At 46.2% G+C, this 26,833-nt stretch overlaps 1 protein-coding gene across 6 annotated transcripts in view; it reads right to left on the reverse strand.

Moving 5' to 3' along the window:
• GPR132 (G protein-coupled receptor 132) overlaps positions 1 to 26,542 on the reverse strand; it is an 87,836-nt gene extending 61,294 nt beyond the window's left edge. For 4 of the 6 annotated variants that reach the window (XR_005828880.1, XR_005828879.1, XR_005828881.1 and 1 more), the window contains exons 1-2: positions 26,232 to 26,542; positions 21,088 to 21,196 (exon numbers count right to left, since the gene is read on the reverse strand). The gene's annotated coding sequence lies outside the window, so the exon portion shown is untranslated. Of the gene's footprint in view, positions 1 to 21,087; positions 21,197 to 24,836; positions 25,103 to 26,231 lie in introns of those variants that run through there. The other 2 variants (XR_005828882.1, XM_040600717.1) reach the window with 2 other exon arrangements.
• Positions 26,543 to 26,833: the final 291 nt, after the last annotated feature.

Consider the following 26,833-nt stretch of genomic DNA (forward strand, 5'->3'; position numbering starts at 1 on the left):
TCTGTCCCTGTGCATTCGTCCATAATTTGACCTGAAGGCACGCCAGTGGGAGCTCATGTGCCTGCTCTGGGTGTCCACCAAGCAGTTCATTATTTGTGCTATTACCTCTCCCAGCTACCTCCTGCTTCTGGCTTTTAAGCAGCATTTAGACACTGAGCAGTACATCAGAATAGATCAAAAATCTGTTTAAAAAGTAGTGTTACTGATGGGGATGGTGTGTAGTGAGCAGGGGGTACAAGACGTATGACAAGGCTCTGGAGACACTGAAACCCCAGATCCTGTCTGCCCACGCTCTGCAGAGGAGCCCGGAGGCTCCCTCTCCCTGGGCACCGACACAGCACCTACTGGCAGCGCTGCATTCAGTTTGGCTCGTGTCAGGTCAGCAAAGCATGATAAGAGATAATTGGTGATTAAATAGCAACCTTTTATCTTGGTAAATGACAGTTACTTCCTTGTAGGCTACCTACGTTGACAATGAGTGCTCAGGACAAGCTGAACAAATCTGTTTACTTTCGTCCTGAATAAAAACTTTGGAGAAGCTTCCCAGTCCTTACAGAGAAGGCAGGATGGCCGACTGGAGCCCCTGGGAGCCTCCAGTGAGAAATTTTGCTGGAAATGGATGCTCACCCCCCCGACTCTCTGCCTGGGTCGGGGTGTGCAGCAGCAGAGGGCAGTAGCTCAACGTGATGCTTCCTCCACTGCAGGAGACTTCTTTTCATCTCACACATCTTTTCCTACAGGAGTTTGCAGCCTCCAGGTAGCTGTGCATGCTATTAAAGTCAATCATGCCTTTTTAAATAAATCTGAATGTCCTCTTCGGGAAAGGAGGAGTGCTTGACTGTACCCCCAGCCTCTTGCAAGGCACCTGCAGGCAGCGATGAGTGCCTGCAGCTGACTCACTGCCGCAGGTGACTTGGTGCCTCGCCATCAGCCAGGGAGGTGGAGGTGGCACGGGGGAATTAAGGCACCGCGTGGGATGCGTAGGGTGGAGCAAGCATCCTGGGAACTGAGATGGAAGAGCCAGACTGGCTGTTGTTGCTTATTAGGCTCTCCTCTGCAACGGATTTGGATCCTGCACAAGAGGCCAGCAGGCTGCCTGTACAGTGCAAGTAAGTCTGTCAGCAAAACCTACTTGGTGGCCGTAAGTCCTTGGCCAGTGCTGGCTTCTGCAGAGTCCTGGATGTCAGTCTTCCCTAATCTATTCAAGAGTGGTTTCTGATCTAGCACAGAGCACCCAGACCTTGCCTCAGTAGCATACCTGCCCCCGCACCCCACCCCCACCCCCCTAGCCCCTTATTCGCAGTCCTCTTCCTTGTGGATACTACAGAGTGACCCTGAAGCCAAAGACATTTAGCACACAGGCACAAAAATATGATTCCCTCCAACAGCCTCAAAAGCCTCTTCAGAGGCTTCAGAAACCCCAGCAAAGAGAAGGGAAATAAATCGTGGAAACCTGTGATGAACCCCACCCTGAAAATACCAGCGTATATGCTGTTGGGGCAGAGACTAATAAACCCAATGCACATGCAGCAACATGGCAGGCGGGTGCTCACCGCCACATTTTACACAATCCAGCGCAGGTATGTGAGTTATTGCCTAGTGCCCTCCTTCCTCTCCGAGACACAGTCAAAGAGCTGCACAAACACGTTGAGGGAGCTGCAGGTTATATCTTTACTTGCTTTGGCAAGCTCAGCTCAGCCATTAACTGAGCGCAAGCTCTGCTTGACAGCAGGTCCCAGGAGCTCAGCGGGCCCCGCTAGCGCCTGCTCTGCCTGTGCCGGCGCGTAGGCTGCTTTCCCCACGGAGCTCCGCCAGCCGCAGCTCGCCCCTACCCCTCCTTGGTTCCTGCAAGGCCACAGCGCAGGGAAGCTGTGGGCTGCCGCTTTGTGCAGGAGAAAGAGTCGTGAAGGAGGATAAGAACCTCCAGCACTGAGCAAGTCGGCAGGAGCAGCGTGTTTCCCTTGCCTCTGTGGTGTCTGGTTGCTCTCCAGAGCCAGGCAGACCCCCAGAAGGCTGGCACTTGTTAACCACCCCGGTTTCCCGTGGGGCTGGAAAACCCACGGGCCATACTTGCTGCAGCCTCCCAGGAGCCTGGCTTTTCCATGTCTGCAAATGTCTTTACCGCGTGCCCTGCCACTGATCTGCAGGCTGAACCTATAACCTTGCACCAGACCTTTCCTGCCTGCTGCCATCCCAGGGAGCAAATACAACAGGAAGGAGAAGGCCATCATGCCGGAGTGCTTCCTTCTCGGGGAACGCCCGGCATCTGCCCCATCCCAGCGACAAACATCCTTGCGCTGCAATCCCCTCTGCAGGCCGGTCCATACGCTTTGCATCCGAGTCTTTCCGACTGCAGTCACTTGCACCACATACAGAAAAGCAACACTTATTTTTAACCTAAAGGGAGTCACCCAGGGTAGGGTTTCATACAAAGAGCATTCAGACTGGATCTGATTTTTAAATGTTAGCACATTATAATTCAAAACATTCACTGTCTGCTTTCTTAATTTCTGTTGAAATAGAGGGTCCATCCAGCACCTTTTGGTTCCAGATGCAGGTTAAACACTATCAGGATTTGTTAAAGGGCTGTTTTTTCAATGTCTAAATCACCAGAACTAAACTGATTCCCACCAGCCTGATTGTCTTAAGGGGTTTCTTGTCCATTTCTTGGGCCCTGGCATGAACAATACTCAGCTCTGACCCTGACATCTGACCCTGAACTTACTGAAATAAACAGAAAGATTTAGGATCACCCCAGGCATTTTCCTCCATTACAGGAGAACATCGCAGCGCTGTCCTGTCTCAGAGAGCCACTGGGGTGATGAGACTAAGGGCATGCAGCAGCTCAGTGGCAGAGGCTCCAGTTCCCTTGCGCCACACCGGGAGAACTGATGTGCAGAAAAATGTCCCCGGACAGGTCATTGCTGATGCCACAAGGGTATTTCAGAGCTTCAGGTGTCTGAAGGAGAGACAGAGGTCTTGTGGAGATGAGGATGAAGAATCAAAGCATGAAGTGAGAATGAGGCAGGAAGAGATCACTTGTTGGATAGCCCAGAAACTCTGGGAGCTGAGACCTGGCTCTTGATCTCTGGTCAGAGGGTGGAAGACTTGAATTCTCCCTGGTATTGAAGCAGCCCATGATGCAGCAAAGTGATCTGGATTGACAGTCTTATGGTGATGACTTCAAGGACAGTCTTGGGAGAGAAAACCAGCAGTCTCAGCTGCCACCCGTGCTTATCAGAGCTAGAGAAGGTACTGATCATGAAGATTTAGAGAGGAGGATTTGGAATTTACTGACTGTTAAATAATCCCCAGGCACTACCTGTTGCTTGCTCTGTAGATGGCAGCACAAGGAAACCAACCAACTTCGTGAACTCAGTGCAAGGCAAGTACATAGGTCTGTCATTAACAGGGTCAGCGGAGAGAGTTATTTCACCTGAGACTTGAACCACTTTCAATTTTTAACAGCAATGGGTTAGGAAAACAAGACAGAAGCCACAGCTGCAAACAAGCAGTAAAAGCAACTTGCAAGGAGAGAGGCCCAATGTCATGTAGAGATAGCCTTCAGTTCATAAAAGCCTCCAATGATTACCACATAACTGCAGATCAAGAGTAGAAAGCCACCTGAATAGGCTTATTAAGAGTTTGTGTTCTTTTGGGCACAAACCTGACCTTTATTCTGTGTTTATGTAGCAAATAAGGACTCATTGTCTTGATCCCCAAATGTTTTCGCAAAAGGGGCTGGTATGGCAAAATTTATCAAAACACATGTTCTAAAGCACTTGGAATTTCCATGTGAAAAATGTGAGTTGCTAGCAGTTCCCCATCACCTCCTCTGTGTATCCACCCTGAAATCATTTGGTTGCATTGTGATAAAGCGGGGCTTTGCAATTTAAAACCATAAATGTGCCCTCCTGTAGAAATACAGGACTTTTGTTTTCTCTTCCATGGGACTCCTTTGAGAGGGAGCCTGGAGGGACCTTCATCTGGTGAACTCCCAGGGCTGCTATTTCTGAGCACTGATTTCCTACTTGGGATGTAGATCTTGACCTCCGTGCCCTCAGCTGACTGGTTTGCATAAACAAAAGAGCATCGCAAAGAAGCCAAAGCCGGATGTACCTACAGCAAATAAATCTCTTCCTCTCTGACAAACAGAGAATGAATTGACCTCTTGCACGTCATGTCTGGTTGTCTGACCAAAACTGTCAGTCACAACATTCCCTCTGGAAGCCTCGGATGAGAGAAGGGATAAAAGGGACATAAAAGTGACATCAGTAAGACTAAAACAATGAATGACAGGATTTCCTCTACCATCTCCATTACTTGATTCCTACAATTTTTCCAATCATGGCTGGTCAAATCCCAGATAGTGTCCGTGTGCATTTGATTCACCCACGGCGAACTAGTAAACCATCGCCTGTCACTCCCTCCCTGTGTCCCAGCCCCATTTTTGCATTCATTTTCTGGAAGCAGTTCAATGAACAAGTTCACCAGCATGAACATTCGGGCTGGAGTGAATTTTAAAGCAAACATCTGGGATTTCTGCAAACAGGATATCCACCACACTTTGAGGCTGGAAGCATTTGTAGCTGAGAACTGGGTGCTTTCTATGCTCGGGCAGTGAGATCCCTGGGAGACGCCCTGTAATTCGCACATCCAATCAAGCCCTTGCACTTCTCCTCAAATTTCAGATGGTGAATCCTAGAAGCACAACGCAAGGAGTCATACCATGAATTACAGCAGGAATTATTATATTGTGAGTCACGGGAAATTAATCTGTGAGTACTGGACATTGCTCCAGGGTAATGTGGCCATGCCCAGACTAGGGGGCACATGAACTCCAAGGCAGAGCTTGTCTCTTCTCTTGCCCAGTGGAGGGGGTCCTTCCCCAGTGAACTGGGGAGATGGAGGAGGAATCATGCATGGCCAGCCCTTGTCCGGCCAGAGATTTGGGGCTGAGGAAGAGAGCACCGGTCAGTTCCATGGTGACTTTGTGAGCAATGATGCGGCTGCATCCATTGACTGGATGATTTAGAGTGAGTTATTTGCTCAGCTTTGCTAACAACATGACATGAGACAAAATGTCACAAACAATTCCCTCCCAGTAAAATTTTCAGCCTCGGCCGTATTTTCTGGCATATACCATCTGGCTCTATTAAATCTGCCAGCTAAGGCTCTGGCCCAGTGATCTCTGTAAGGTATATATATGTGTGTGTGTATGTATATATGATTATCAATCACAAAGCTGCTAGGAAGATCTCCAGTTTGCAGGAACAGTATAAAGGGCACCCTGTAGGGAGAAGCACCCTTGTGTGGGTTATGGAACTGCGGTGTGAGATGTTAGAGTACAAGTGCTGCCCCTTGGATACTAGCTGAGGCTTTGGGACCCTCTCCTAGCCTTCCAGTTACCTGTGAGATGTGGAAACACAGAGTAACATCCTCCCCATGACACACCACAGGACTAACCAACTCCTGCCAAAGCCTCCTTCCAAGACTGCCCCAGGAATAGGGAAACTGAGGCAGCAGCTGCAGAGAAGACTGTGGCAACAGAGTCTGCCAAAGACCCTTCCCCATCCCTTTCATGCTGCGTTGGTCCAAGAGATGCAGAGACACTGTGGGCAGTGGGGCTGGGCTCCTGGGTGTATGCTGAGCTCCACTCTCACATCTGGGCTGACCTACTGAGCTGGTGTAAATCCAGGCTAATTTGGGCTCTGTTGGTTCATGGGGGAATGATGTCTGTGATACACACCTGTATAATTTTTGTCCTCTTTTAAGCCCTGTCAGATTCCAGGCTTGTGAAGAAACAGCATGCTGGGCAGGAAAACTGCACCATTGACCAAAGCAAAGAGAGATCAGCATGCTGCTGGGAGATGCTGAATTGTCTCAATTTTTCAGTGGAGACTGGAAATGGGCTCTTTTCTTAGACCCCAGAGGTTAAACAGGGAACCCCATCTGAAGCTCTGAAGATTGCATCTGAAAAACCCTGTGCCTGGCTCTGGAAAGGATGTGCCTTTCTGTGAAAATAATACCAAAAAAAAAAAAAAAAAAAAAAGATTGTGATTCAAACTTGAAGGCAACAGGGCAAGTTAATTCCTGGTGGCCCCAGTCACTTTGTACCTAAGAGTAATGTAGCCTGTGTGTTTATTTCCACCCTTCCCATTGTCCCTGTGCTTCAAGGGCTAATATCTTCCCTTTGGAAACATCATGTGTAAAGCAAAACAAATCTGTAGTCCCTGGTGTGTTTCTGCAGGAACTTTGGAAAGGAGAAGAGTGCAGGTTGCTGTTGAGCTGGTCACAGACCATTCCTCCACTTTGGATCTGGACGCTGAACCCTGCATGGGGCCTAACCAGGAGCAGACCTGGCTGTTGGATAGAGTTGACACGCAGGCTGCAGTCAGTGCCCTGGAAAGGTCCCAGGTACATCATTTGGACTTTGCATGTGCTTCCCCACATGCAGCCTGGTCCCACTCCTGCCCTCCAGTCCCTGCTTGGGCTCACTGAAACGATAGGGGGGAAGAGGAGGAGGAAGAAGGGAAAAATATAAAGGAATGACAAAGGCTCCACCCTAATTCCAGCTTACCTACATCAGCTTTTATGGATCTTGGATTTAAGAATTCCTCTCAGTGTAATGGAGGTTTCTGGTATAACACAGCAACACACAGGCTGGAGGAAAGGAAGTTGCCTTGTGCCTCCATTCAATCTGCTTAACGCTCCATGAAGGCTTTCTCTGGCAGCCAGGAGGACAGGCAGGCTTCAGATGGCAGGGAGATGTCTCCCTCGCTCGTTGGTTTGGATGTTGTTTTAAGAGCAGTGCAGTCCATTGCTCTGCTGCCCCAGTGGCCGACCGCCAGTGCTGGCCTCGGGTTTGCTCCGTCAGAAAGGCTTGGAGCGTACACCCTCAGGCACCACCTAATTTATCTGCACAACGCGGCTGTGGGGAGGGAAGTGCTGGTGGCTCTTAAAAGAAATAAATTAACATAGAGTGACTGACAGGCAGGTGAAGGCTCAGAACCCCAAAAGGACTGAGATAAAAATCAAGTGGAGGTGAGGAACATTGCTGTGTGACTTTCCCAGGAGTGGCACAGGCAGGACACGGTTCCCAACAGGCGGGTGGTCACTAGTGGATGTGCCAGTCCCCAGGCCACGCGCTGTCCATGGCGTGAAGTGCTCAGAAAAGACCCCTGAGAAGAGCAGTGGGTTGGCATGAGGGAGAGGCCAGTCGTCCTCCCATGTATCTTAGGATGCAGCTCAGCTAGTATCGTATCACCCTGGGCTAGAAATCACATTGCTTGCTGAGTTCCCAAGATAAAGCAGCATATAATATCTCAGTAATTTTCCATCCAACCATTCAGTCTCATACACTCAGCATTTACTATCATCAACTTTATTGTCTCTTCCAATGCAAACAGCTCCACAGTGCAGCCTTTATCTTTGCCTCCTTATCTCCAGGCTTCCAGGCTGAGGGAGCCCTCTGGAAAAAGTGAGATTTTTCTCAAAGAGAAACATGATTGCAGGCAGTTCACTTCAGACAGGCCCTACTACTTTTCACTCTTGTAATGGGGAGGCGACCCCATCCGGAGCCCATTTATTTAAGTGGAACACTTCAACAGCTGGGAAAAAAAAAATAACCCTTCCTGCTGCTCGAAGTGTGGGAGATTCACATAACTCCAGACAGCAGAAACCAGGGAAGCCATGTGGCGGGACAAAACGGACCCTTCTCTACATTGCCCAATGTTTATTCTGAGCAGGGCTTTCTGATAGCAGCTTTCCCTGATCAGATGCTCCCTTCCTGATGGTGCTACATACACCAAAACCAACAGAGGACACCTCTCATTTTTCCAGATAAAAGTAGACTCCAGGGCACATGGGTCCAGGAAACATTCCTAGAAGATGGCACAGAAACTCCCCTGGACTATCGCTGGTGGCAATGAGCATTCAGGGGAGGATGGCAGGTGTTGCCAAGTGGTCCATGCTCAGAGCAAGTCTTGCTGGGCATGATGCTCATGGCACAGAGTTTGCACTGCTCTGCATGCTGGAAATTGTATCAAGGACTCTATCCACTTACTTCAGTTTCTTTAAAAAGTCAATTAAAAGCATTCAGAGAAGCTGAAAGAAGCCTTGACTTGAAAGAGGAAGTGTGGATTGAAATCCTAAATGTTTTCAATACGCTAAGTCCACATGTGAAGCATGATTTAAACTGAGATATGTGTTGACTAACCCAAATTATTGTAGTGACAGTTACATTAACCTCTCTGGCACTGGAGAGAAGATCACATCCCACTAATACCAGCTCTAAACAACAAAATACATGCCAGTTGAAAAGTTAACACGCAACTGGCATTATTTCTGTTTTCTATCCAGGCTGTGCCAAGATACTCTTTTCTTACTAAGACTTGATCCAGCTCAATTTAGAGAGAGAAAAAAAAAATTCAATTCTCTGAGCCTGCATCCTAGTGCTTGGCAAGCTGTGCCCTGGCGAGTACAATTCTTTAAGCAGGACACGTCTTGTTCTCTGGAAAAGCTTAAAAACCAACACCTCAGGGTGCATTATTGCAGGAACTTTTTATCACGAGGGAGCAGTTTCCTGAAATCACACGGTGAAAAGGGTGTGGGAAGTTACAGATTTTTCTTCGATTCTAGCCTGGTGAAAATACCTTCTTCAGAAGCATGATTACCTTGTTTGCAGGTAGACTTACGCTGCACCCCTCTTGTTCTGTGGGCACAAAGCATCATGAAGTTCAGCTGAAATCTGGCCTGTCTTAAGGTCAGTGCAAGTGAGCCACCTGGTATTCTGATGGAGGGAACGCTTTGACCAGTTCCTATGTTTGGAAAGGTGATGATTTAAGCAGAGCTTGAAGGCTGAGTACATTCTCAAGGTCTAGAGCACAGCAGGACCTCTAGGATCAGATCCCACAGAAGCAGAGCTGCCATAATACGATGCCGAGAGGTGCTATATAAATATGTCATTTCCAGTGATTCACTCTTCCCACAGATTCTTGTCTGTGCCATGTTTCTATTAGTGTTATAAGCAATTTGTGGGCGAGACGGTGTTTTACCAAGGACAATATCTGTGATTCAACACTTTCTCCCATCCTGCTAGTTTGAGAGCACGCAAAAGAGACGTTTGGATACAAGACACATTTTGTAGTTCCTCCACATGCTGGAGGGTGTAATTGCTGAATTCTCACTTCCCTGACCGAAACTTTTTTGCTTGTCTGTACCGTGGCTCTGCCTCAAAGCTCCAGCTGAAACTCAGGTGGTGGTTGTGCTGGGTGCCGTACACAAACGTGCCCCAGATGACACCCTGTCGAGAGCACGGACCAGGCTAAGGCATATTTGCAAACTGTTCTTCTCTCTCTATCACCTCCCCTACACACCACTTTTTGTGGAGACAACGTCCCCATTGCTTGCTCCCCACACTCCCAAATGAGAAGTATTGAAATTGCCTGACTGTGGCTCGGGATGAAGCTGTTGCTCTGAGCAAGTACAGACAGACAGAGTGATTGCCATAGCAACAGAAGTTATGTGTGAAATCCCTGGGAACCAGTCTTCCTCCTCCTCCCCCACCCATTCAGGTCCCTTTTCAGATTTCTCTTTTTTTATTTATTTTTTTTTTTCACCAAGGTGCCAGTATAAATTTGTTCCTTGAGTTGAACACCTAGGGAGATGCTTTGAAAGCAGCCCTTTGGGTTACAATAGCATGCCACCAATTACTGCAGTAGCGGGACAACTTTGTGGAGCATCATATTGGAAAAACGCATCCTGCTGGGTCTTGGGAAAGTCTTAATAAGGCAAATTGAAAGAGAGCAGATAGTGGGAGGGTTGCTGCCTGCATTTAGGACCTCAAGGGCATATCCCAAATTTGTTCCTGATCAAATCTGCACTGAACTATTTACTTTTTGAGGCACTAAGTCAACAGACATGCATCAAAACAAATTAAAACCATTTAAGATCAAGCTGCTAATGGTTAGAGCCACACAAAATAATGCAGGTTGTTAACCCCATAATAAGAAGCTCATTAAAATGTGAATTACCAATTAGGTTACTTAGGAGTTCCATTAGGAGAAACACAAGCAACAGAAAAACCACTGAATATTTGCCAGTTGCTGGGTGCAACACACTGTGAAGATCGATGGCCAGGGAGATGTGTCCAGCTGGCACAGACTGGCAGAATTGCCTAGGGCTGCAACACAACCAAACTGTCTTAAACCAGAAACAAGATCAAGTTCAAACCTCTCATGGACTTGGCTTGGACCTTGAGGAGGAGCATTTTGTGCAGTGAGTGCTGGAAGTTTCATGGGTGTTCAAAGTTATGAATACCAATGCTACCACTCACATTTGGGTTTAGATTGACATTTACCTGGCTTTGGCAAGCAACACTTCCTTCAGGTCAAAACAAGCATATTTAAATACCCTCTGGACATGACAATCAGCCCCAAACTTACCAAAAGCTTTTTATGTTGTAGACTCTGACAAGAGGAACATTTAATGGTACAACTAAAAGCAGCATGACCTTGCACTTAGGCATCCTCAAACTGCTTTGGAGAAGAGTTTTACTACTGATGTCTGTGCCCTGCATTTTACTATTTCACACAGCCCTAGGGTTTTAACTTATTCTTTCCAGGTACTAGCATTTTTATGTCATCTGGAGGGAGCTGCCAGCCTCCCAGAGCTTATTTTGCTTTATATATGTAAAAATGTATTTTCCCCAACATACTGATAATGGCATACGCAGAGAAGACCTTTAAGCTTTATTTTGTTGCTGCAAAAAAGCAGCACAGTAACGTGCTTATGTTGAAATCACTAGTTCCCAAATGGCATCCTTTCTGCTTTCCCACTTCAGTGGATTTCAGATATCACCAATCTGAAAAGCAGCAAGTGCACTGCCTGGCAGACAAGCTGAGGGTGTAGAAAGATGGAGACAGAATTGTGTATCAGCTCTGTTTCACTCATACACCTGCCTCTCACAAACCCCAAACTTGAGGTGAATGGTCCAAACCAGGCTTTTAAAAGTATCAAGAATGGGACAGAGATTTAATTGTTTCTGACTTGAGAAAAATGCTTTAAAAAAATTTTCCAGATTTTCCCTTTTGAAGGCAGGGAAAGCCTCAGAGTTGCAAACACTTCTCCAGATGGGAGAAGGAAGAAGTAAAATGCTCCAGGAAAGGCTGGGGTGATGCCTGGGTGTGTGAGGAGGGGTCTATCACAGACACAGTTTCCTGAAGGTCTCTGAAAGCATCCAAAAGGGGCACTTGTTCCTCAGGCAAGGAGCCAGTGTTGACCCTGGGAGGGCTACAGCTGTGATAAACCCCCTTTTTTGGACACCTGAAGCTTTATACCTCAGGGACCTCACCACCCAGGAACATCCATTACTGTCAACCTAAATGACAGTCTTCCCACAACAACCGAACTTTCAGGAGGAGGTACATTTAGTCAACTAATTCACCTTCCACTTTGACAACACCCATCTTTATCCATGCTTCAGCTTCATCACCTGACGTTCACTTTATGTTCTTGTTCAGTCCTTCTGGTTTTATTGGGGTAGCCAGATACTATCCGTGTTTCTAGTTAACTCAATAAATCCATCAAGGAACAGCTCGGCTGAGCATATTCCTTGTAGTACAGGCTGTGGCTGGCTGTGGGGCCAAAGAGCACTGAGGGGTATCTGTGGGCTCCCAGAGCACATGGGAACAGCTCCTGTACAGCTGAGCTGGGCTCCCCCCACAAAGCGATGAGAAACATCGCCAAGCTCTGTGGCATCTCCAGCTATACCCCAGCACGGGTTTGTACTGCACTGCCTGGTGCTGGGGTGAGCTCAGCTGGGAAAGTGGCTTTTGCCGTACTGGAACACCACTCCTGCAGCTGGCACGTGGTCTCTGCTTAGATCAGCTTACAGCCCCCATCAAGAGCTCTGCTCACAATGCTCATTACTCATGGTACCAGCAGCCATCCCAAAGACAACTGGGCAAAATGAACCGAGGGTGGGGGAGAACACATAGGAGATAGCTGCTCCATCCCAAAACTTCATTAGTCTTGGACAGGGACACCCCCATCCCCCCACCCCCAACATCCCATGGGGAACATCAGGGTGTGGAGATAAGAGACTGCACAAGGGACCACCAGCACATGGTGACTCCAGGCAAGTACAAAGCCCTGCCAAAGCACCGCTTTACCTGGGGGCACGAGGGTAATGTGTGTGTACTTCTTTTTGATATAACTAGACGGGCACTTCAAGGGGAGAAATTATTTGAGTGTATCAGTAATATTTTTATGCAGCCCAAGGTGACCGTTTGAAAGTTATTTAATAGGCAAAACTGTGCTTTGAGCAGGCAGCAAATCAAGGTAATCTCATTCAACAAAATCACAAAGAACAGCAGAAGTATTAAATCAGTATGGTCGTATATTTACAGTGAATAATTTAAGCAGCGCCAGGGTTGAAGCCAAAAAGATTTGCTTTAATGCTTTCAATTTAGCTCGGTTTTCAGAACCACTTAAAATGGTAAATTATGTTCTTCTATCCCACCGGTCTTACAGAAACATAGTCCCTCCCATCGTGACTTTGGAAAGGATATTTGCCCTAAAAATTGAGTGGAGACAGGTCCTGCTCTCTTTCCTCTTCCCCAAGATGTTAACTTCTACCAGTGTGACTTACTGATAAAACAGGTGACTTTACTAACATTGTTCAAGAAAGCATTAAAAAGATGTTAAGCATATTTTAAACTAGAACTGTGCTATAATCTCAGCTGGTAGAGACTGACATATTTCCAATGGTATAATGGACCTATGCCAATTTACATCAGCTGGCCACAGCATAAGATGTTGAAACCAATTGAAAAAACTCATCTGATATTTAAAAGCAACATATGGGAGCAGCAGAGACTCCAGGAAGACACTCCATTTAGGATATTTTGAAAACAAAATATATCCTACTGTAGTGTGGAAGGAGGTGTATTAACTTGTATCTTTTTCCTATGGGCAGTAATCATAATTTCAATTTTATTAATATCACTTCCCATCTTACTCAACACTCGCTGTCATGGCCTTTTGGGGCAAATGAGTAGCAAGTGAATGTTGCATTGCCAGATGTGTGTTTAAGGAAAACAAATTTTAAATGAACGAACAGAAATGCTCACCCTGGTAGGACTTGCTTTTGCAACTCATGCTACTGCTCATAAAGAATATGTGTGAATAAGATGTAGAGATTCAAATGGCTACCAAATCTGAAGAAACTAGTATTCAGTGGCCACAGAGGTTACACTTGGCAAATAGACTGTTCCCTGTGAGTTGTCCCATCTGTCTGTGGGAATGAAGTAATGAACGTGCTCAGCACACTCCTATTCAGCAAAGTATCCTCAAAAGGACTTCAAAATAACCTGGACAACTTCACTCAGCCAGGGTCTGTCTCGCCTTCGGTTTACGTGAGTGTTCAATCTGCAGGCTTGCTGGTGCTCAAACGCACACAGTGCTGTTTGTGGAACAGACACTATGAGAGGATGACACAGACAAACATGGGAAAAGCATCTGTTTTCTCACTCTTGGCAGCAGATTTAAGAGCACAGTGCATATTTTGTATTGATTCAGCATTTGACTACCTAAAAACCCATAAATCAATATTTCCAACTCTGTTTCCCTTACGTCCTTTTACTTCTTTAAAGAAGCTGCAGTGAGGAAAGCTTTATTGTAAAGATCAATCTCACCTATAAATGCAAAGTAAAACTGTGATTTTTGTTATAAAACATGAGCCTGCTCTTGCGACAGGGTTTATGAAGGAGTCCTAACTTAGAATCTGAAAAATTCAGATGGGGCATAATGTTAAAGGGTGTTTCATCAAGAGAAGTAACACTGAGGCAGTTCAAAATTCAGCACACCTTCCCCAGCTCGACTGAAAATCTCATGCTTTACCAATATACTCAGCACTTCTACACACTGAGCCCATCACGGAGCTGCTCCAAACCCACAGATCACAGTGTGCTTTGTGCCAGGTCACTTACGACTGTTAAGAACAGAAACACAAAGTGACGTGTATTGAACATAGATTGAAAGTGGCATATCAATACTGCCACGAACTCCTGGTTTGCAAACACTGACAGCTCCCCTTCCATCCCATTTATTAAAATAAATTCATGCAGGCATGGGTAGGAAACATGGAATCTGAAATTTTAAACTTTCCTTCCCTGTTAGCTGGCAAGAGGGGACAGGGGAGAATCAATCTCAGAGACGTCTACAACTCAACCCCTGCAGACGGTTGGATACAAGGGGACACAGCAGATACCTAAGCAGGTACTTTAGGCTTCTGTTTATGGACTCGAAAGCTATCTATGACCTTGTGGGGATGGTTTGGGTGGAAGGACCTCGATCACTATCAGGCTGTCTCCTTGTAACTGCATAAATTCCAGGGCAGTTGATCACCCTGAAGCAAATGGGTGCAGGGGCAGTTATGTGTGAACCCCTTTGCACCCTGGCACAGCTTTTTTTTCTTACCAGATTGTCACACTGTGATAAGATCTCTGACAAGAAGGTTTAATTACTCTGCCTGGTTGGCAACACTGGTGATTCTTCATGCTCTTATAATGACCACACAGAAGAACCACATGAAGAATTGGTCTGCAGAGTTATTTCTCCAATGACTAGGATGCCTATCACAGATTAAGCTCCTGACTTTCAAGCATCTGAGATTGTATGAGATGACCTGGGGCCTGGAGCATCCTCAGACGATTTGGAGAACAAGCCAAACAAACCCAGCCTGGAAGCAGAACCTGTTCACCACCATCACAGCACTGACTCAGTCCCACAGCATACAAATGCTGCACTCGTAGCCTTAGACTGGTAAAAACCATTAAAGTTAAAAGGTAAATCATATGTATTACGTACAACAAAATGACTGGTTTATACCATTATGTTTTGATTTCCTCAGGAAAACTAAGACAATTAAAGGCAGGAAGGAAGATCATAAATTTGAAAGAAGACAAGGGGATAACCACTCACCTAAATAGGAAGCTTTAAATAGTCTTTCATTGACTCACCATGATCTGGAAAACAGTATCCCTTAAGCTTTTACTCTTGCTTGTAAAACATAAAATAGGTATTATACTATGAATTAAAACAGGCTTGCGTGGTAATCTGTACCCAAACCGATCAAATACCTATGTTAGTTTTAATTACATATATTATCCTTTCACGGCATAGATTCATAGTAAATAATAGCTAGTTCTGGGAGCCATTCCATGAAAATGAAGAGTTAGTCGTCAGCCTTTCAGTCACGATACACTCTCCATTACAAGATATGTGCCTTCATAAACCACCCAGCCTCTAACACATTGCCCACGTCTAGACAGATATATATGTTTCTTCAAACCAGAGAGACAGACCCATGTAATATCTAGTTAGCGGTGCTCTACAGCAGTTGTTTTCTGTAATAGTCTTCCTTTGTATAAAAGAATATGGTGGGACAGCTGATATTAATATAAATAACAATACTGTATGTGTCCTCAATCAAGATGAGGTGTTCCACTATGCAAGGGGTTGTACATCTTTATATGAAATCTTTCTCCATCTCCCTCCATTATTTAATAGATAAGATAGAAAAAGTGTGGAGAAAGGTAGTATTATCGTTATCTCCTGATAGGGAACTGTCGGACACAAGGGTAGGAGTAATTAGTGACTTGGGTTCAGGAAGTCTGGGCTGGAACTAGAAACTGACCTCAGACTAACTTGTCTCACCATCTCAGCGATGAGCCTGCACTTCCTCTTATTTAGTAACACTGAAGTGGTGTGCAATTTAAAGATTAGACAATATAACATTTCCTTTGAAAGTATAATATTAATTTTGGGTCCTTGATTACTAGTCCCAAATCCATCAATTGTTCACATATCTGTGTATTCCCTTTGTGATTGTTTCTCTGAAACAATACTTATGCAAGTGCCACGTTGCCCACTCAGAATGGCAGCCCTGGAGCCTTGGGATGACCCTGACAAACTATTGTTGACAGCTCAGAGTTACTGTACATGCATGGCTTTTCCCTGATAACCATGCTCAAAATGCAGCGAACTCAGCCAGCATTGAGCAAGATGGTGCCTTACTACAGCTTATATGCAGCCAAAACACACTTCTCAAACCAGCACGGTAACCAGAGATGAGCAGATCCCAAATATTTTGATAGGCAGAACCCCATAAAACATCAAGTTAGAAACTCAGCAGCCCACAGACACCCATGACTTCAGCGGCTGCTTCTACCTGTATCTAAGCAGCAACCCACGTGAGTCAAGTGGTGGGAGTGAATTTCTCATTCCCTTCCTTCAGAGCTTCCGTTAGTGTGGCTGCAGTCGCTGTTACGGGCACTCGAGTGATGCCGTATGATTATAATGTGCTGTCACCCTCCCAAACATGTAGGCGGATTTCATATTGCTTACATATAGCAAAAGCCTTTCCACTGAGAAGAACTGCCAGGAATTCCTTAGCCTACTGTGAGCAGCACTGCCTCAGCGGAGAGGTGAAGAGCTGCCACTTCTGATGGAAGATCCGATAAAAATGAGGAGTGTCTCTACTGGGTGCAGATTCAAGAGCAGAGGGCCTGCTGCAGATACACCCTGCTGCAGGCTCCCGAAAGCCTCGTGTTAATAAAGGCTTGGAGGTGACGTGTGAAAATGAATTTTCTAACTGGCCATGCACTTTTTGAGGTTTCTGGATCATAACTTGCACTGTGAATCCCAGCCAGGGGTCAGTGGGCAGCCAACACAGAGAAATGGGGGCACTGGTAGAACGAGTGATCCAGCAGTTTTGTAAGGCTGACCATGAAATTCCCAGTAAGTCCTCTCATCTTTTCCCATATTGGCCAGTGGTGTCCACAGAGGAAGCAGAGACACTAAGGGATGATGGACAAAACTTGGATTCAAGTGTGGCATTAATATGTCTATGGTGACAGTCTAGTTGAGGTTGTGAGCTAACAGGAGTTAAGTCCCTGAGGTATAGCATAGCTTTCTCCCAGTTCCCACGTGGAAGAACCATGGTATCTACCACAGGGATATTGAGAAAGAGGTGAGATTTCTCTCTCCTCTGGCCCACATCGATTAGTCTCCAAGAAAGGAGAACAAATAGTCCGTTGGCAAACGACATTGCAGTCCTCATGCTGGGACGGGGCTACTCCACATGATAATTCATGTCCTTTCCTTTACCTACCATCCATATGTTTGCTTTGCCCACCCCTGGCTGTACACACCTGGAGCGATCTAACCCCATGCACCTGGGATTTTCCACCTCTTCTGCAGTGACTTCCCTTCCACCTGCCATAACACTTTTCCCCCCGTATTCAAGCTCTGATGATTTTGCTTCCATTTTCACATCTACTGGCCCAAGGAACTCTGCTGCAAATTTGTCTATCAACATGGCGTGAACCCAGAGGCAGCCAACTGGTGACTTCATGTAGGTGGAGGACCAAACACAGGACTAGCGTGTATGGTGGTTTTAAATCCTAATCTTCTGGACAGTGGAGCCCTTTCCAAGACAATCCTGTTGGAGATCTTGTCAAGTCATCAGATTACCCCCTTTCCCAGTCTGAGTGTGGCCCTGTGCGTGCAGCCCCACCACTGCTAACAGATGAGCCCTGGGTCTCCCTCCCACTCAGCAGCATTCTTTCATGGTAGGGTTTGTCTCTGTATCAGGCTATACTTGCTGCCTCCCATTTTTTTCCAGGCTATGTATGTGTTTATTTCCTTTGATCTTCCTAGTAAATAGGTCATTCCTTCCACCCTCTTGCCTATACCAGTTAATCTATAACATCACCTGTTTGCCTGCACTCTTTTCAGTAGGCTCTGCCCCATGTGGTATTCCTATTAGCATTTCAAAAGTGGATTGATCTGGGTTTTTTTAATGAATTATCAGTTGTAGTTTTCTATCAACATTTGCATCCAAGGGTCTTTTCTGGATTACTGCTCTCCACAGCCTCTGACTCACTGTTTTGACCTCTCCTCATTGAGTGTTGTTACCCTGTGGATGTTTCTGCACTTAGATTTGTTCAATTTCTTGCTGTTCCCACTATGTCCCACTCTTCATTTATTGAAATCCCTTTAGGATGATGCTTCTAATAAATTATTTGCAATTCACGCTCCAGCTGGGTGTTATCTTTGAATTTGATTGATGTATTTTTCTTCTCCTTCGTTGATGCTACTGCAGATGAGTATAATGTCCAACACAGCAGGAGTCCCTGAGGATCCCGCCACGGCAATATTTACAAGCATTATCCACTTTCTGTTGTAGGGGCTGATTTTAATTTCTTTCATTGTTATTCCCCCTACATTGTATCCACCCTACATCTTTCTTATTCTGCTTTGGGCCCAGTCCAACCACTGTTAAAGTCGAGTGCATCTGCATGGAATCCTTTAGGGATGCATCAGGATCTATGGGAATATTCTGTCTGAAGAAACTGAATAGAATTACTGAAATCAAGGAGCTCTCTGCAGGAAAGCTCTCTGTACAACCAGTTGTCTTGTCAATGAGTGAAACCCTTCAGGGCAAATATACTGAGCAACTCAAGGGACTGTATCCCCTTCCTCCTCCTGCCAGCACGTCCCACTATAGTGTATACTCCATCCCACATGACGGATAAGCAGCTGCTTATTTTTCATTCTCCCCACCCAACCCCTCTCCCCCCCGTGTTTTCCTCCTCCCATAAACATTGTGAACATAATGTGGCTGTAGAGTCTACCACTTGGATGCAACTGCTTCTCTTAATGTGACTTGTCTTTGTGTGTAACACATATCTGTTTTGTTCTTCCTGCAGAACAACTACTAGTAGTTTCTGATTATTAGAGACCAAGTTTCACCTGGAAAGGATGTGAAGTTAATTGAACTGTAATTCCCCTTTTGGAAAAGAAGCATGATATTTTCCCTCTGCCAGTCATCAGGGCTTCCTCAGCTCTTCAGGAGCACTTGAATATAATGGATAATGGGCCTAAGAGTTTTTCAGCTAATTCCTTTAATACCCTTGGGTATGTACCATCTGGCCTTCTGTGCCGATTTGAATGCATTGTGCTCTTAATATTTCTTTGCTATTTCTTTAATGATTTTGCTAACTTTTAGCTCTCAGCTTCTTGGCTTTCCTTTGATTGCTCATTGCACATAATGTTTTTAAAGGAAATCTAGAAAACTGAAATAAGTGATGATTTTTTCAGTTAACTGTATCCATAGCAGAAATGAACTCACTTTTAAAATTCACCTTTCATCAAGAAGCATTGGGTCTTACAAGTCTGAGCTGCAACTGTTATCTTTTACCCCATCCAAGCAAGGCTGCATCTACAGAACATTTTCTGCTATTTAAAAGGTCCCCTGACAGCATGGTTTTATGGAAGGCAGGTCCTGCTTGATGAACCTGATCTCCTTCTATGATATGATGACCCAACTAGTGGATGAGGGAAAGGATGTGGATTTTGTCTCCCTGGACCTTAGTAAAGCCTTTGACACTGTCTCCCACAGCATTCTCCTGGAGAAACTGACTGCTCATGGCTTGGACAGGTGTAGTCTTCAGTGGGTAAAAGCTGTTGGATGGCCGAGCCCCAGGAGTGGTGGTGAATGGAGTTACATCCAGCTGGTGGCCGGTCACAAGTGGTGTTCCCCAGGGCTCAGTGCTGGGGCCAGTCCTGTTTAATGTCTTATCGATCATCTGGATAAGGCCATCAAGTGCACCCTCAGTAAGTTTGGAGAGGACAGCAAGTTGGAAGGCAGTGTTGATCTGCTTGAGGGCAGGGGGCTCTGCAGGGGGATCTGGACAGGCTGGCCCGATGGGCCAAGGCCAATTGTACGAGGTTCAACAAAGCTCAGTGCCTGGCCCTGTGCTTGGGTCACAACCACCCTATGCAATGCTACAGGCTTGGGGAATAGTGGCTGGAAAGCTGCCTGGTGGAAAAGGACCTGGGGGTTCTGATTGACAGTTGGCTGAATATGAGCCAGTGGTCTGCCCAGGTGGCCAAGGAGGCCAGTAGCATCCTGGCTTGTATTCACAACAGTGTGAGCAGCAGGACTGTGGTGATTGTCCTGCTATTCTTGGCACTGGTGGGGCCACACCTCAAATACTGGGTTCAGTTTTGGGTCCCTCACTACAAGAAAGACATTGAGGTGCTGGAACATGTAGAGACGGGCAACAAAGCTCGTGAAGGGTCTGGAACATAAACCTTATGAGGAGTGGCTGAGGGGAGTGGGGTGGTTTAGCCTGGAGAAAAGGAGGCTCAGGAGGGACCTTCTCACTCTCTACAGCTGCCTGAAAGGAGGCTGTAGGCAGGTGGGGGTTCATCTCTTCTCCAAGATAACAAGCAACAGGACAAGAGGAAATGGCCTCAAGTTGGGCCAGGGGAGGTTTAGATTAGATATTAGGAAAAAAATTTTCAGTAGAAGGGTGGTCAAACATTATAACAGGCTGCCCAGGGAGGCGGTGGAATCACCAACCCTGGAGCTGTTTAAAAAACATGTAGATGTGGTGCTTAGGGAAATGGTTTAGTGGTAGACTTGGCAGTCCTGGTTTAAAGGTTGGACTTGATGATTGTAAAGGTCTTTTCCAATCTAAATGATTCTATGATATTATGCAAGAGAATTTTCTCTTAGTCTAAGACCCTATCCAAGTCTTGTCTATTCCATACTGGTAAGGAATTTTCCCTTCTTCCAGTTTTCTTTCTCACCAAGCACATATATGTGACCCTGCCTAGATCCATCTGATACTTGTAGACTCATGCATGCTATTTTCTTATCTCTTCACCAGCTTATATCTAAGCATCACTTAATCTTCATAAATCAAACCCACACCAAATGATCTGATCATGTCTCTACTCTTCTTTGAGGCCTCTGATTTTACAGTGTTTGGCATTGAGATGCAAGAAATCAACAGCAATGTTCCAGCTGTATGTAAGCCAGGCCAATTATTATGATGCCCACTGAGAATGGCATGGGTCTTTCGCAATGCAAGCTGGCTGCCAAAAGCTACATGTAGATTGTCCTCCTGTAACTCTTCTAGCCTTTCCTTAAGTGGCGTGCTCCCAGGATGGTTTGTATGTGAATAATTGCCTGTACAATTCGCCAAGGATGGAGGGGGACAGTCTCCTTACCTCTTGCTTTCGGGTGGTGCCAGATGGGAAAGCTCCTGTCTTATCTCAGGTCATGCTCACCAAACGGACTACACCGGAGCTGCTCTGCACTTCTGACTTTCCTCAGCTCCTGCGTGGGTGGGGAGACAGGAGCAAATCAGTTCAGCCTCCTGATCCCTGCCACCTTTGATGACATTGATACTGTTGGCTGAGGGCATTCCCAAGGCTGCTGTCAGGACCAGGCTTGCCTGCCTCCTGCATGGCACACACCCTGAGCACAGCCATGGAGTGCCATGGAGGGGCACACGAGCCCTGCACACCTCTTCAGCCCCCACACACAGCGCCCTGGTAGAGATGTGGGGAGCCCCCGGGCCCTGTGCACAACATTAGTGAGAAGACTTTTGGGTAGCAGACAGCCTGAATGGCCTTCAGGCCTTTCCAGAGGCTGCTTCCAGTGCAATACATACATCAGCTTCAAGCCTGGTAGCTGTGGTTGCCTTCCCTTCACCCTGAATCTGGAAAATTGTCATGCCATGGTCTCCAGCACTCCATTTCTTTGGCACGTCCAGTGAGGTGGTGTCTAGGTATGGACTAGTCCATGCCTGTCAAAATGCTGGATGGGAGGCAGAGCAGGATAAGACACTGGATAACTTCCCTGAGCCTTCAGGCTCCGGAGAAAAAACGACCCCTTTTTTCTCCTGAAAAATGAAAGAATTTCAGAGACAATAAACAAAGGGCTGCATTAAAACCTCTGTTTGCGGGAGATTGTGAAGATTTCAGTGATACCATACTGCCCTGCAGGAAGAGGGATTAAGGGTGTTACAGGACAGATTTACAAACCCTGGAGAAAGTAAGCATCCAATGGAAATCTTTGGCAATCCCCTTCCCTTCCTCTTCTGAGTCTCACCCTGGCTTCTGGTAACACTTAGAACAAAACCACCAGCTCTTGCTTATTTTAATGTGTTCTCTATTTTGCCCTGAACCCAAATGAAACTTCAAAGGTCTGGCTCAAGCATTTGCAAGTAAAAATAGCTCTAAAGCCAATATATTTAAGGCCCTTGAATGATATCTCTGTAATAATTCATCCTAAGCCCATGAGAGGGGAATGATGTTGTTTGTTAAAGGAATGTGCGTTGTGCTGATAGTGGGCAGTACTGACATGTGAAGAGCGATGAGTGATACTGCAAAATGAAAGGAAGGTGAGAAAAGGGGCATGAAGACTGCATTGCACTGTATTGTGGACGAGGAGCAAAATATATTTAAGATAAAAGCCAGTTCTGAGCTGCCTTTATTTTCTCTTCCAATCTGATCCTTCTCTTCCCTCCTTAGAAATTTAGGTTTGAACATGTCTCTCTTGGTGCACAAGAGTACAGTAAACATTGGTACATCCGTGGTACACAGGAGCATGACCCTTTCTCTCCCATATAGTAATGCTATTTGTTTATTACCATACAGGACTCATTTATTCTCTGTGGCTTGCCTATTTCTAAAGTAGATAAATCAAGGCTATAAAAGCATCAGCCACATCCCATGTAGTCCCTTTGTATCAGCCTTTTGTCTTCATTGCTCTGCATTTGAACAAAACACTGTGCTTTCTACTCTCTGTCACTACAAACTTCTGCCTGAAATTCTTTTGCTTCACAAGTAAAGTTTTCTCTTTCCATCTTCTAGTAGCAAGGTAAATGCACTTTGCAGTCATCATGCCTTTACATCTGCACTTTCTCACTGAAGCCTGGGCAAGGATAGCTCAAGCTACTGCAATAACATTACCACGTGGGATTTTCTGGAAGAGATCAGTGTAAGTCCTGTCTTCCTCTGATCTGATGTTTTTCATCACCATTTTTCAGCAAATGGGTCCTAAACACAACATTTCTAATTAGTCTTTCTCAGATACAATGGCGGGGGGGCACAGGGTATTCCGCAAGCTCCTGCCCATCTTGACAGACCATTTACGAAATCTCTTGGGTTGTGAAGGAGGCTTTGTTTAACAGGATGGTACTCAAAAGAAGTTGGAACGTATACTTGATTTTAAGCACACATATCCTTCAAAGGCTGCTACATAGTGAAACCCACCAAAGTGAGTAGATCCTTATGGCTCATCAGTGAGGAACATGAACAGGAACATATGGAGCAGATGCAGGTTTCAAACCACTGCCTGTGAGCACTACAGTTGCGCCTCCTTAGCTGGGCCTGAGAAGAGGAGGATAATGGGTCAAAAATGGCCAAATACAAAAGGGCAAACGCTGGAGGGTGTGAAAAACACAGACCTATCCCTTGCAGCCCTCAAAGGCTGCTGTATTATCATGGGGGCTTGCTGCATTTATTTAAGCAGGACGAACAAGATAAAAGGAGCTTGTTAGTGTTGGATGCTGAGGCAGTGTTTAAGACATCCCTGACTTACAGCTCGCAAGCTGGGGCTTGTTTTGCAAGTTCAGTCCCTGTTCAGATAGGATCAGGGAATGTCTCTGGGCTGGATTGCGAAGGAAACAGTCTTGCCAAATATGCTCTGCCCACAGCACTGTCCAGACCCGTCAGATGATATTTCTTCTAATTTTACTAATGTATGCTTGGCCTCAGTTCCATGCTACCTGGGGCTACAGCTGTAATAAAAACATGGCACACATGCTGTGGGTGGGTGCATGCAGCTGGTGGGAGTTGAGGCACGTGAAAACGAAAAACAAAAACCTTTTCTTAATTGCAGCACAGAAATCAAGAAAAAGTATTCTTCTGATTCCCTGACTTCTCCCTCTCTTTATGGCACACCCTCATCCATAGTCCTGTCAGTTGCCAGAGAAGATGACAACAAGTTTCTTCCATACGTAGGTTGCTCCATACCCTGAGCAATGCTTAGATTTTCAGGCAGAAGTGGGCTTGTATGCCACACACAGCTTGTGTTCAGGTGTGGCTCCTATGCTAGAACCATCCCACATACTCATATTGTGGGTTGCACTGGTGAATTGGGTGTTGGTGGTTTAATCCCTACTGAGGACGAAGCTGTCATGTGACTGTCCTGCCATGGTCGTGTAGGACAGCCACTCCTGGGATGGAGGGAAAGAGCACTAGGCACACATTTGTCTCCTACCCATGAGCTGCTTCTCTGGGGGAGGTGGGTTGTATTGCAGCTCTGCGCTGTGGGAAAATGTCACTAAGCAGATCACGGACTTAGAAAAGCTGGACTTCTTTGGGGCCGTGAGCCCTCCTGAGTATGCAACTTACAACAACATCACTATTGTGTCTGTAGAAAAGAAATTAAAACTGAGGTCGAAGAGAAGGTATGGGCTTGATGGGAAAAAGCAATGCTAGTACTAGGATCTGTGGGACTTGTTAGTGAGGGGACATGGGGAACCTATTGACTTTAACCAAGAAACAGTGCTGAGCCTGGGACCAGACCTCCCGTTGTTTCTGGGTCAGGTGTGCTGCTTCAGTGAGGGTGTTTGCCCTGGGGGCACATCCCCCCAGCTACCAGAACTGACTCTCACCCTGAAAAGGAAGGGGCAGAGAGGAACTCCTTGATGCAGCCCTTGCGTCTGCTTTCAGGATGTAAACAGGCATTAGAGGGATACTCCATCAAAGGACCAGAACATGCTGAGGTACAAATATCATGCTCACCACTGGAACTGGCCAGGATTGCGGCTCTTGATCTACCTGCCACATTGCCCCACTGACATGTACTCCTGACGCCACTTGTTAGGAGCCACCTTGTTCTCCGATGGCTTTTCCCACTGGAATCTCTTTCAGAAAGAATCAGCATGGATTAGAGAAACCCATGGGTAGTGTGGAGAAGGCAGTTTATGTGCTGGGAAATTTGAGATTTTTACGGGCCTGTAGAAGATCCAAGCTTCTGACATTAGACTGAATCCTTGCTTCCAAGCTTCAAGTGAGCATTGCAGATATCAGGAGTGTTTTCAGTCCAAAAATTTACATTCGTCACACATAGCACAGTCTATTTGTGTCAATTTTCAACAACAGCGTTTTATTTACTGGCAGTATTTTTTGCTGGCTGATGTTCAACAACTCCACTTGCTGATGCCCAACCCTGCAGGATGATATGCAAGTAAAGATGGTGCAAGAAACAGAAAACAGTCACTTCCTTCTTCCACTTCTTCTTCTGATAGATTTCACACAGTTGGTCTATTAATGATTGCTTTTTTTCACTGGTCTGTGCTGTCATTTGTCTCAGATACCTTGAAAACACTTGCCCAAGCAACATGCTGTCACATCAGAAGGAGTTTCTTTTCCTCACTCTCTCTGGGGGAACCTCCACCCCTCTCTAGGCGAAACACATGAGATGCTATGGCTTAAAATTTATGGAGCCTGATTTAAAAGCCAGGACATCTCCTGGTCTCAAGGGAAGGGAAATGACCCTTGGCTTATTTTGCAGTCACTCCTTTTCAGAGAAGGAAGTGCTAATAAACGCTCACTTGAGGCACAGCAGTTCAGGACAAACAAAGGCCAAAAAGCAGCCTCATGATTGCTGTGACTGGGAATAAAGAGGAGCCAAGGAGAACACGTGAGAAGTTTCCGTTGTGAGTGGTGCTCTGTGAGCAACACACATCAGCACTCAGGATAATGTCTGAGGTGGGAGCTATTGAACATCCAGAGCTGCCCTTGGGGGTTGCTTCCCCTCCCAGAGCAGCTCAGCTGGAGCCTGTTGCAGGAGCTGGGTAGTAGGGACAGGTCGGTGGCTGTATCAGGGGAGGGGAGGCAGAAAGGAGAGGCAGCATAGGGAAAAGAATGTGTAAAAAATGCCGCAGATGTTGATGGGAGTTAGACATGGGAAGAGTACACTGCACACCCTGCAGATGTGTGAGTGCTTGAGCAGTTTGAGAACAGCTCTGCAAGCCAGTCACGCTCACCCAGGGGAAACCTCAGGTGAAATTTCAAAGCACAGCATCCCCAGGCTCTCAGAAGCCCTCCTGGAGATATCAGGGCACTTGCTCCAACTGCACCGAGCACCTTCCCCTCGTAAGGAGCCTTCCCACAGGCTCCCTGGTGGGGACCTGTCCCCTTGGGTGAGCCACCTGCGAGTGGCCCAGCCCTTGGTCCCCCTCTGTGCACCCCAAAACTGACCATGCTCCATGCCCCGCAGGGCACCACACACACAGCAACACGAACCCAATGCATGATGCAGGTGGAAGTCAGAAGGGGCCATTAGTTTGTCTTACCTGGCTTGGCAATCACAGACCATCAGATTTCACCCAAGTACTGGGTCTGGTGACTTGACTAGGCAAAACATCTTGATCGTCTCAAGGCTACAGGATCTCAGCCAAAAGTCTGGGAACAGGATAGACTGATCCTGCTGGTGTCTGGTGCCATGTCAGTGGCAGAGGAGGGCTTGGGTGAGCTGTACCTCCATGATACCAGCAGGCAACTAGCAACCCACTACTGCAGAGGAAGGCAAGAAGAATCCAGGTCCTTGCTCTCTGATCTGAGTTAAAAACAGTTTTGAAGCTCAAACGCAGTAATCACTTATGACCCTCAGGAAGTTAGAGTCAGGAGTCAAAAGGAGATGTGGCAACTTCCATGTACAACTGTTGCACCACTTTTTTTGTTGCACTTCCACTTCTTGCTCAAGCACAGTCCACAATCTTCTGGGCAGAAATCTCCAGTGTTATACCAAACAACAGTTCAGAGCGATAGTGTATAACATCCTCATTAGGAACTGTCCATAGGTCCCAAACAATGTGCAAAATGAATGTAAGTAATTTCTTAATGAAAGACTTGATGCACACAAAAGCTTGTGCGTGCCATTTGAATACTATAAATA

The sequence above is a fragment of the Falco naumanni genome, chromosome 7, assembly GCF_017639655.2.
Source record: "Falco naumanni isolate bFalNau1 chromosome 7, bFalNau1.pat, whole genome shotgun sequence".
Taxonomy (NCBI): Eukaryota; Metazoa; Chordata; class Aves; order Falconiformes; family Falconidae; genus Falco; species Falco naumanni.